This window comes from Triticum aestivum, chromosome 7D (assembly GCF_018294505.1).
Source record: "Triticum aestivum cultivar Chinese Spring chromosome 7D, IWGSC CS RefSeq v2.1, whole genome shotgun sequence".
Lineage (NCBI taxonomy): Eukaryota > Viridiplantae > Streptophyta > Magnoliopsida > Poales > Poaceae > Triticum > Triticum aestivum.
The window spans coordinates 473,580,848-473,593,487 of record NC_057814.1 but is presented as its reverse complement, the minus strand read 5'-3'; positions in this window follow the sequence as shown (position 1 = coordinate 473,593,487).

The following is a 12,640-nucleotide window of genomic DNA, read 5'->3' as shown; positions in this document are numbered from 1 at the left end:
ATCATTCTCCTAATGATGTGATCCCGTTAATCAAATGACAACTCATGTCTATGGCTAGGAAACATAACCATCTTTGATCAACGAGCTAGTCAAGTAGAGGCATACTAGTGACACTCTGTTTGTCTATGTATTCACACATGTATCAAGTTTCCAGTTAATACAATTTTAGCATGAATAATAAACATTTATCATGATATAAGGAAATAAATAATAACTTTATTATTGCCTCTAGGGCATATTTCCTTCAGTCTCCCACTTGCACTAGAGTCAATAATCTAGTTCACATCACCATGTGATTAACACCCATAGTTCACATCGTCATGTGACCAACACCCAAAGGGTTTACTAGAGTCAGTAATCTAGTTCACATCGCTATGTGATTAACACCCAAAGAGTACTAAGGTGTGATCATGTTTTGCTTGTGAGATAATTTCAGTCAACGGGTCTGTCACATTCAGATCCGTAAGTATTTTGCAAATTTCTATGTCTACAATGCTCTGCACGGAGCTACTCTAGCTAATTGCTCCTACTTTCAATATGTATCTAGACCGAGACTTAGAGTCATCTAGATTAGTGTCAAAACTTGCATCGACGTAACCCTTTACGACGAACCTTTTGTCACTTCCATAATTGAGAAACATATCCTTATTCCACTAAGGATAATTTTGACCGCTGTCCAGTGATCTACTCCTAGATCACTATTGTACTCCCTTGCCAAAATCAGTGTAGGGTATACAATAGATCTGGTACACAGCATGGCATACTTTATAGAACCTATGGCCGAGGCATAGGGAATGACTTTCATTCTTTTTCTATCTTCTGCCGTGGTCGGGCTTTGAGTCTTACTCAATTTCACACCTTGTAACACAGGCAAGAAACTCTTTCTTTGACTGTTCCATTTTGAACCACTTCAAAATCTTGTTAAGGTATGTACTAATTGAAAAAACTTATCAAGCGTCTTGATCTATCTCTATAGATCTTGATGCTCAATTTGTAAGCAACTTCACCGAGGTCTTTCTTTGAAAAACTCCTTTCAAACACTCCTTTATGCTTTGCAGAATAATTCTACATTATTTCCGATCAACAATATGTCATTCACATATACTTATCAGAAATGGTGTAGTGCTCCCACTCACTTTCTTGTAAATACAGGCTTCACCGCAAGTCTGTATAAAACTATATCCTTTGATCAACTTATCAAAGCGTATATTCCAACTCCGAGATGCTTGCACCAGTCCATAGATGGATCGCTAGAGCTTGCATATTTTGTTAGCACCTTTAGGATTGACAAAACCTTCTGGTTGCATCATATACAACTCTTCTTTAATAAATCCATTAAGGAATGCAGTTTTGTTTATCCATTTTCCAGATTTCATAAAATGTGGCAATTGCTAACATGATTCGGACAGACTTACGCATAGATACGAGTGAGAGACTCTCATCGTAGTCAACACCTTAAACTTGTCGAAAACCTTTTGCGACAATTCTAGCTTTGTAGATAGTAACACTACTATCAGCGTCCGTCTTCCTCTTGAAGATCCATTTAATCTCTATGGCTCGCCAATCATTGGGCAAGTCAATCAAAGTCCATACTTTGTTCTCATACATGGATCTCATCTCAGATTTCATGGCCTCAAGCCATTTTGCGAAATCTGGGCTCACCATCGCTTCTTCATAGTTCGTAGGTTCGTCATGGTCAAGTAACATGACCTCCAGAACTGGATTACCGTACCACTCTGGTGCGGATTTCATTCTGGTTGACCTACGAGGTTCGGTAGTAACTTGATCTGAAGTTACATGATCATCATCGTTAGCTTCCTCACTAATTGGTGTAGGAGTCACAGGAACAGATTTCTGTGATGAACTACTTTCCAATAAGGGAGCAGGTACAGTTACCTCATCAAGTTCTACTTTCCTCCCACTCACTTCTTTCGAGAGAAACTCCTTCTCTAGAAAGTACCCATTCTTAGCAATGAATGTCTTGCCTTCGGATCTGTGATAGAAGGTGTACCCAACAGTCTCCTTTGGGTATCCTATGAAGACACGTTTTTCCGATTTGGGTTTGAGCTTATCAGGATGAATCTTTTTCACATAAGCATCGCAACCCCAAACTTTAAGAAACGTCAACTTTGGTTTCTTGCCAAACCACAGTTCATAAGGCGTCGTCTCAACGGATTTAGATGGTGCCCTATTTAATGTGAATGCAGTTGTCTCTAATGCATAACCCCAGAACGATAGCGGTAAATCGGTAAGAGAAATCATAGATTGCACTATATCCAATAAAGTACGGTTATGACATTCGGACACACCATTATGCTGTGGTGTTCCAGGTGGCACGAATTTGTGAAACTATTCCACATTGTTTTAATTGAAGACCAAACTCGTAACTCAAATATTTGTCTCCGCGATCAGATCGTAGAAACTTTATTTTCTTGTCACGATGATTTTCCACTTCACTCTGAAATTCTTCGAACTTTTCAAATGTTTCAGACTTATGTTTCATCAAGTAGATATATCCATATCTGCTCAAATCATCTGTGCAGGTCAGAAAATAACGATACCCGCCGCGAGCCTCAACACTCATCGGATCGCATACATCAGTATGTATTATTTCCAATAAGTCAGTAGCTTGCTCCATTGTTCCAGAGAACGGCGTTTTAGTCATCTTGCCCAAGAGGCATGGTTCGCAAGCATCAAGTGATTCCAAAATCCCATCAGCATGGAGTTTCTTCATGCGCTTTACACCAATATGACCTAAACGGCAGTGCCACAAATAAGTTGCACTATCATTATTAACTTTGCATCTTTTGGCTTCAATATTATGAATATGTGTATCACTACGATCGAGATCCAACAAATCATTTTCATTGGGTGTATGACCATTGAAGGTTTTATTCATGTAAATAGAACAACAATATTCTCTAACTTAAATGAATAACCGTATTGCAATAAACATGATCAAATCATATTCATGCTCAACGCAAACACCAAATAACACTTATTTAGGTTCAACACTAATCTCGAAAGTGTAGGGGGCGTGCGATGATGATCATATCAATCTTGGAACCACTTCCAACACACATCATCACTTCACCCTTAACTAGTCTCTGTTCATTCCGCAACTCCTGTTTCGAGTTACTACTCTTAGCAACTGAACCAGTATCAAATGCCGAGGGGTTACTATAAACACTAGTAAAGTACACATCAATAACATGTATATCCAATATTCCTTTGTTCACTTTGCCATCCTTCTTATCCACCAAATACTTGGGGTAGTTCCGCTTCCGGTGACCAGTCCCTTTGCAGTAGAAGCACTTAGTCTCAGGCTTAGGACCAGACTTAGGCTTCTTCACTTGAGCAGCAACTTGCTTGCCGTTCTTCTTGAAGTTCCCCTTCTTCCCTTTGCCCTTTTCTTGAAACTAGTGATCTCGTCAACCATCAACGCTTGATGTTTTTCTTGATTTCTACCTTCGTCGATTTCAGCATCACGAAGAGCTCGGGAATTACTTTCGTCATCCCTTGCATACTATAGTTCATCACGAAGTTCTACTAACTTGGTGATGATGACTAGAGAATTCTGTCAATCACTATTTTATCTGGAAGATTAACTCCCACTTGATTCAAGCGATTGTGGTACCCAGACAATCTGAGCACATGCTCACTGCTTGAGCTATTCTCCTCCATCTTTTAGCTATAGAACTTGTTGGAGACTTCATATCTCTCAACTCAGGTATTTGCTTGAAATATTAACTTCAACTCCTGGAACATCTCATATGGTCCATGATGTTCAAAACGTCTTTGAATTCCCGATTCTAAGCCGTTAAGCATGGTGCACTAAACTATCAAGTAGTCATCATATTGAGCTAGCCAAACGTTCATAACGTCTGCATCTCCTCCTGCAATAGGTCTGTCACCTAGCGGTGCATCAAGGACATAATTCTTCTGTGCAGCAATGAGGATAATCCTCAGATCACGGATCCAATCCGCATCTTTGCTACTAACATCTTTCAACATAATTTTTCTCTAGGAACATATCAAAAATAAACACAGGGAAGCAACAACGTGAGCTATTGATCTACAACATAATTTGCAAAATACTATCAGGACTAAGTTCATGATAAATTTAAGTTCAATTTAATCATATTACTTAAGAACTCCCACTTAGATAGACATCCCTCTAATCCTCTAAGTGATCACGTCATCCATATCAACTAAACCATAACCGATCATCACGTGAAATAGAGTAGTTTCAACGGTGAACATCACTATGTTGATCATATCTACTATATGATTCATGCTCGACCTTTCGGTCTCCGTGTTCCGAGGCCATATCGGTTATATGCTAGGCTCGTCAAGTTTAACCTGAGTATTCCGCGTGTGCAACTGTTTTGCACCCGTTGTATTTGAACGTAGAACCTATCACACCCGATCGTCATGTGGTGTCTCAGCATGAAGAACTTTCGCAATTGTGCATACTCAGGGAGAACACTTATACTTTGATAATTTAGTGAGGAATCATCTTATAATGCTACCGTCAATCAAAGCAAGATAAGATGCATAAAAAGATAAACATCACATGCAATCAATATAAGTGATATGATATGGCCATCATCATCTTGTGCTTGTGATCTCCATCTCCGAAGCACTGTCATGATCCCCATCGTCACCGGCGCGACACCTTGATCTCCATCGTAGCATCGTTGTCGTCTCGCCAACTATTGCTTCTACGACTATCGCTACCGCTTAGTGATAAAGTAAAACAATTACATGGCGATTGCATTGCATACAATAAAGCGACAACCATATGGCTCCTGCCAGTTGCCGATAACTCGGTTACAAAACATGATCATATCATACAATAAAATTTAGCATCATGTCTTGACCATATCACATCACAACATGCCATGCAAAAACAAGTTAGACGTCCTCTACTTTGTTGTTGCAAGTTATACGTGGCTGCTACGGGCTTAGCAAGAACCGTTCTTACCTACGCATCAAAACCACAATGATAGTTTGTCAAGTTGGTGCTATTTTAACCTTCGCAAGGACCGGGCGTAGCCACACACGGTTCAACTAAAGTTGGAGAAACTGACACCCGCCAGCCACCTCTGTGCAAAGCACGTCGGAAGAACCAGTCTCGCGTAAGCGTATGCGTAATGTCGGTCCGGGCCGCTTCATCCAACAATACCGCCGAACCAAAGTATGACATGCTGGTAAGCAGTATGACTTATATCGCCCACAACTCACTTGTGTTCTACTTGTGCATATGACATCTACGCATAAAACCAGGCTCGGATGCCACTGTTGGGGAACGTAGTAATTTCAAAAATTTCCTACGCACACGCAAGATCATGGTGATGTATAGCAACGAGAGGGGAGAGTGTTGTCCACGTACCCTCGTAGACCGAAAGCGGAAGCGTTAGCACAACGCGGTTGATGTAGTCGTACATCTTCACGATCCGACCGATCCAAGTACCGAACGTACGGCACCTCCGAGTTCAGCACACGTTCAGCTCGATGACGTCCCTCGAACTCCGATCCAGCCGAGCTTTGAGGGAGAGTTCCGTCAGCACGACGGTGTGGTGACGATGATGTTGTTCTACCGACGCAGGGCTTCGCCTAAGCACCGCTACGATATTATCGAAGTGGATTATGGTGGAGGGGGGCACCGCACACGGCTAAGAGATCAAGAGATCAATTGTTGTGTCTATGGGGTGCCCCCTGCCCCCGTATATAAAGGAGCAAGGGGGGAGGCGGCCGGCCAAGGACGAGGGCACGCCAAGGGGGGAGTCCTACTCCCACCGGGAGTAGGACTCCTCATTTCCTTGTTGGAGTAGGAGAGAAGGAAAGAGGGGGACAGGGAGAAGGAAAAGGGGGCTGCACCCCTTGTCCAATTCGGACCAGAGGGGGGTGCGCGCCTCCTTCCTTTTGGCCTCTCTCCTCTATTCCCGTATGGCCCAATAAGGCCCAATACTTCTCCCGACGAATTCCCGTAACTCTCCGATACTCCGATAAATACCCGAATCACTCGGAACCTTTCCGAAGTCTGAATATTGTCGTCCAATATATCGATCTTTACGTCTCGGCCATTTCGAGACTCCTCGTCATGTCCCTGATCTCATCTGGGACTCCGAACTCCTTCGGTACATCAAAACACATAAACTCATAATATAACCGTCATCTAACTTTAAGCGTGCGGACCCTACGGGTTCGAGAACTATGTAGACATGACCGAGACACGTGTCCGGTCAATAGCCAATAGCGGAACCTGGATGCTCATATTGGCTCCCACATATTGTACGAAGATCTTTATCGGTCAAACCGCATAACAACATACGTTGTTCCCTTTGTCATCGGTATGTTACTTGCCCGAGATTCGATCGTCGGTATCTCAATACCTAGTTCAATCTCGTTACCGGCAAGTCTCTTTACTCATTCCGTAATACATCATCCCGCAACTAGCTCATTAGTTGCAATGCTTGTAAGGCTTATAGTGATGTGCATTACAGAGTGGGCTCAGAGATACCTCTCCGACAATCGGAGTGACAAATCCTAATCTTGAAATACGCCAACCCAACAAGTACCTTCGGAGACACCTGTAGAGCACCTTTATAATCACCCAGTTACGTTGTGACGTTTGGTAGCACACAAAGTGTTCCTCCGGTAAACTGGAGTTGCATAATCTCATAGTCATAGGAACATGTATAAGTCATGAAGAAAGCAATAGCAACATACTAAACGATCGAGTGCTAAGCTAACGGAATGGGTCAAGTCAATCACATCATTCTCCTAATGATGTGATCCCGTTAATCAAATGACAACTCATGTCTATGGCTAGGAAACATAACCATCTTTGATCAACGAGCTAGTCAAGTAGAGGCATACTAGTGACACTCTGTTTGTCTATGTATTCACACATGTATCAAGTTTCCAGTTAATACAATTTTAGCATGAATAATAAACATTTATCATGATATAAGGAAATAAATAATAACTTTATTATTGCCTCTAGGGCATATTTCCTTCAGTGAGTGGCTGTGTAATTCTCCCACCATGATGTTGCGGGTCCATCAAGCTGATGTGCGGCAAAACGCACTCTCTCCGCATCTGTGCATCTTGCAGTGGTCAGCTCCCTTCCAACCTTGCGGAGCCAATCATTTGCCACAATTGGCTCGGTGCTACTGGAGAACACCGGTGGATTCAGCCTAAGAAAACGGGCTAAGTGATCAACAGGTGGTGGCGGTGGTGGGTTGTTGTTGCTGTTGCCTTGGTTCTGAACTAGTGCTTGCATCAAGGCATTCTGCTGCTGAATCAATTGAGTGATCTCCGGTGGGAAAACAAATCCGATGTCGCGTCTCGGAGGCATCTGATGGGTTTAGAAAAGATGAGAAAATAGGATAGAATGAGGTCTAGAGGGAAAACACTACCCATATGCACATGAGACAAACACAATCATATCACTCCAATCAATTCAAACAAGGCATAAAATCGATCTAACTATCATTACAAAGTGCTTGGACTATACTATATACCTGGTGGAATACTACTACTAATTTGGTGGTCTGCTAGAAAAATTGTTCAGTCGAAGACTCCATGATATCTGCTCCGGCTTCATCCTCCCAATCATCATCACTGGGGTCCGAGTCAGTGTCGTCGATGATGATGTAGTTCTCCGGGCAAGTAGAATCATCATCATCTCCTCCTGGTGCTGGGTCTCCCATGAAAACTCCTAGCTTCTTTATCAGGTCGTCATTCTTCTCCACTAGTGCGACGATTTCCTCCATATAATCCTCGCGTGTAGCCTTGAGTTCTTCCTCCAGTTCCATGATCCTTGTCTTTGCCTTCTTCAGTTCTATCATGTCTGCGCACATCTGGTTCTCCTGGCGACGAATGTGCTGGTTTAACTCCTGAATGAAAGCTGCAATAGATCTATCCTTCCTGGTACTGATCATCTCCCATTGCTCGTCTCGGTACCCACAAATCTGATAGATAGTATCCTTGAGATAATTGTGGTACACTTCTCCAATGCGTCCCATGGTGATGTGGGCTGCCATGCTCTTTCCTAGACTCCAGGTTGGTGCATCAAAGGAAAACTCTATGGGCTCAGTGACTGGCATGAACGTCCTTCCTGGAACTTGAACTTGAATCATCCAGCGCTCCTTTTCTGGTACTGTGGCGTTGTAGGTTCCGGTGAAGCTTGGTATTCCGATGTTCAGGTACTTAGTAACTTCCTTCAAGTGTCGTCCAAAAGGTGTATCCTCATCCGGTTGGGCGAACTTGTTCCTTGCATCCGCCATCCTAAAAGAGTGGAATAAAGGAGAGGAGTTATAAATGAGAAGAGAGTAGTGATCTAGGGCTTTAGCTTAGTGGTCGTGTCCTACAGTCAGCGTGTGCTCTGATACCATCTTTGTAGCGACCAGACCTCAAACAGTCTAGTCTCTGTGCATTAGTGTCATCCCTGGATCGGTAATGCTGACACGCACAGTACTTGAAGCATTTATAACAGAGTAGCAATCACACACTTATTACATCGAATGTCTCAAAAGAGAACTTAATACAATAAATACGGCTTAAGGCCATCTAAAACGATAACAGCGGAAGGCTTGTAAGATAAAGTGAGTCCATCAACTCCAACGGCATCACTGAGTATAAGACCACGACCTATGGCACCTTACTCGTCGTCTGAAAAGTCTGCAACATGATACGTTGCAGCCCGAAACGGGTCAGCACATGGAATATGCTGCCAATGTAACACATAGAGAGTAATGAACAGAATAATGCTATCACTACATGCATGTTTGGCTGGTGGAAAGCTCTAAGGTTACAGTTTTGCGAAAAGCCAATTTTTCCATACCACAAAGGAATAAATTTTATTTAACTATCATGGTGGTTGTTAAACATTGAGAAGGTACCTCCAACTCAATCCCAATTAAGAACGTGATTAACCCAATCAAATTAAATTAAGTAACATGATGATGAGATTCACATGATAATCCAAGAACTAGATACTCAAGATGTCCATAACCGGGGACACGGCTAACCATGATTAGATTGTACACTCTGTAGAGGTTTGCGCACTTTTCCCCACAAGACTCGATCGCCTCCGCTTGATTTCCCGCACTACATGGTGTTTGAGAAACGGATGACCGAGACACAGTCTTTCAGAAACAATACTCTTTACTCCGGGTGGACAGTTACACCTACTTTCCCCTACATCTGCTAGCCCACCTCTTCAAGAGGTCATGTAACCTACTCAACTATGCTAGAGCCCATAATAGCTTGTGGCTGCACACGGAAGTTTCTAGCATGAATAATCTCATGATCCCTTTGAGTCTGGGTGGCGGTCCGTAGGATGATCACACGGGTACTCCGGGATATCCAAAAATACAAGCAACACTGGGTTCTCCAGGTGCCTCAATCCACCCAGATGTAAATTAAAGTAGCCACCTTAAGTTGAACCATTAATTAACAATCTCACATCTGTCATGGAAAAATTCACTCAAACCAATCCACGTCTACGAGCATAGCATAGCAATATAAGCAAACGTAGAAGTAACTCCCAATGGTTTGATATAAACAGGGCAATAGGTACTACCTCAACTACTTCCCAAAACCCACATTTTAATCAGATCCTAATCATGCAATAGTTTGAGGATTGATCTAATGCAATAAAACTGGGTGGTAAAGAGGTATGATCAAAGTGTTACTTGCCTTGCTGATGATCCGTGAAACCTAGAGACTCGTAGTAGCACGCCTCGCACTCCGGGTACTCTATCGCAAACAAACAATACATACATAACCAATCAAGCAAAGGTGCACGGATAAAACTCAAAATAAGAGATCTAACCAGAGAGTTCAACTTAAGAACTCCGGTTTGCAAAAAGAATCAAATCGAACGAAGCAGCAAAACTCAAACGGCGAAAGAAACAAGCTTAGTTTACTAATCTGGACCTAAGTTAAATTTTACAGTAGCAAAAACTTGTTTGAGTTGGTTAATCAGAAAGAGGGTTTCGAGACGAAACTCTAGGCGCTTGAATCGCCTGATTCCGATAAACGAGCGAAAAGTTATACTAAAACGAAAAACAGATCGGAAATCGCGATCGAAAATAATCGCGAAAAATCCGAGAAAAAGAAAAACTGACGAACAGGCTAACGAACGAACGTTCGCTGTCTGCGGTTAAACGACGAAAACCGTTCGTTAAAACAAACGTACGGACGAACATCCGCAAAATAAATAAACCGGAAAAAAACTAAACCGATCTATAAAAAAACAAACCGCGGTTTCCAAAAAAAACCACGGTTTTCCGAAGAAAACCGGCGGCGGCGCGGGTGGCTACCTCCGGCGGCGGCGAGGTCCGGCGAGGGGTGGCGGAGCTCCGGCGACGGCGGTTACGGGCGGCGGCGGGACGGGTGGCGGCTCCGGCGGCGGCGGCGCGGGGCGGCGGCGTCGGCGGGCAGCGACGACGGCGGCGGCGGCGGCGGGGCGGCGGCTAGGGTTTCGCGGAGCGGGCTGGTGGCTCGGGGTGGGCTGCGGGGCTCGGCCCTCCCGGCTTATAAAGGCCGGTCGGGCCAGAGTCCTAGCCGGACACGGCCCGGTAGGTCGGTTCGTTTTTTTTTTAATCGGACGTGCAGAAAAAGAAAGAAAAAAATACTAAACGGACTCCAAGAATCCCGAAATAACTTTTCTCCGTCCTCTAAAAATACGCCAGACAAGATGAACATTTATTTGGGCCTAAAATGAAATTTTGAAAAACGCGTTTTTTTCCTAATTCGAAGAAAATCAAATAAAATCAAATATTTGTTTTTAATATTTTTCCTCCAATATTTCATTATTTTTGGAGAAGTCATATTATCCCCTCTCATATATTTGATATGAAATATTTTCGGAGAGAAAATAATTAAAACAAATGATCCTATTTTCAAATTTTGAGAAAACCCAAATATGAAAATAACGAAATCTCCAACTCTCTCAGTGGGTCCTTGAGTTGCGTAGAATTTCTAGGATCACAAAACAAAATGCAATAAAATATGTTATGCATGATGATCTAATGTATAACATTCCAAATTGAAAATTTGGGATGTTACAACAAGTCTGGTACACAGCATGGCATACTTTATAGAACCTATGACTAAGGCATAGGGATTGACTTTCATTCTCTCTCTATATTATGTCGTGGTCGGGTTGTGAGTCTTACTCAACTTCACACCTTGTAACATAGGCAAGAACCCTTTCCTTGACTGATCCATTTTGAACTTCTTCAAAACTTTTATCAAGGTATGTGCTTTGTGAAAGTCTTATAAAGTGTCTTGATCTATCTCTATAGATCTTCATGCCCAATATATAAGCAGCTTCACCGAGGTCTTTCATTGAAAAATTCTTATTCAAGTATCCTTTTATGCTATCCGGAAATTCTATATCATTTCCGATCAACAATATGTCATCCACATATAATATCAGGAATGCTACAGAGCTCCCACTCACTTTCTTGTAAATACAGGCTTCACCGAAAGTCTGTATAAAACCATATGATTTGATCACCTCATCAAAGCATATATTCCAACTCCGAGATGCTTCCACCAGTCCATAGATGGATCGCTGGAGTTTGCACACTTTGTCAGCACATTTAGGATCGACAAAACCTTATGGTTGCATCATATACAACTCTTCTTTGAGAAATCCATTACGGAATGCAGTTTTGACGTCCATTTGCCAGATTTCATAATTATGAAATGCGACAATTGCTAACATGATTCGGACAGACTTAAGCATCGCTACAAGTGAGAAAATCTCATCGTAGTCAACACCTTGAACTTGTCGAAAACCTTTTGTGACAAGTCGAGCTTTATAGATAGTAACACTACCATCAGCGTCTGTCTTCCTCTTGAAGATCCATTTATTCTCAATGGCTTGCCGATCATCGGGCAAGTCCACTAAAGTCCACACTTTGTTCTCATACATGGATCCTATCTCAGATTTCATGGCCTCAAGCCATTTATCGGAATCTGGGCTCGTCATCGCTTCTTCATAGTTAGTAGGTTCGTCATGGTCTGGTAACATGACTTCCAGAACAGGTTTACCGTACCACTCTGGTGCGGAACGTGCTCTGTTCGACCTAAGAGGTCCTGTAGTAACTTGATCTGAAGTTTCATGATCATCATCATTAGCTTCCTCTCTAGTTGGTGTAGGCATCACGGGAACGGATTTCTCTGATGAGCTACTTTCCAATCCGAGAGAAGGTACATTTACCTCATCAAGTTCTACTTTCCTCCCACTCACTTCTTTTGAGAGAAACTCCTTCTCTAGAAAGGTTCCATTCTTGGCAACAAAGATCTTGCCTTCGAATCTGTGGTAGAAGGTGTACCCAATTGTTTCCTTAGGGTATCCTATGAAGACGCACTTCTCCGATTTGGGTTCGAGCTTATCGGGCTGAAGCTTTTTGACATAAGTGTTGCAACCCCAAACTTTAAGAAACGACAGCTTAGGTTTCTTGCCAAACCATAGTTCATATGGTGTCGTCTCAACGGATTTAGACGGTGCCCTATTTAACATGAATGCAGTTGTCTCTAATGCATAACCCCAAAACGATAGTGGTAAATCGGTAAGAGACATCATAGATCGCACCATATCTAATAAAGTACG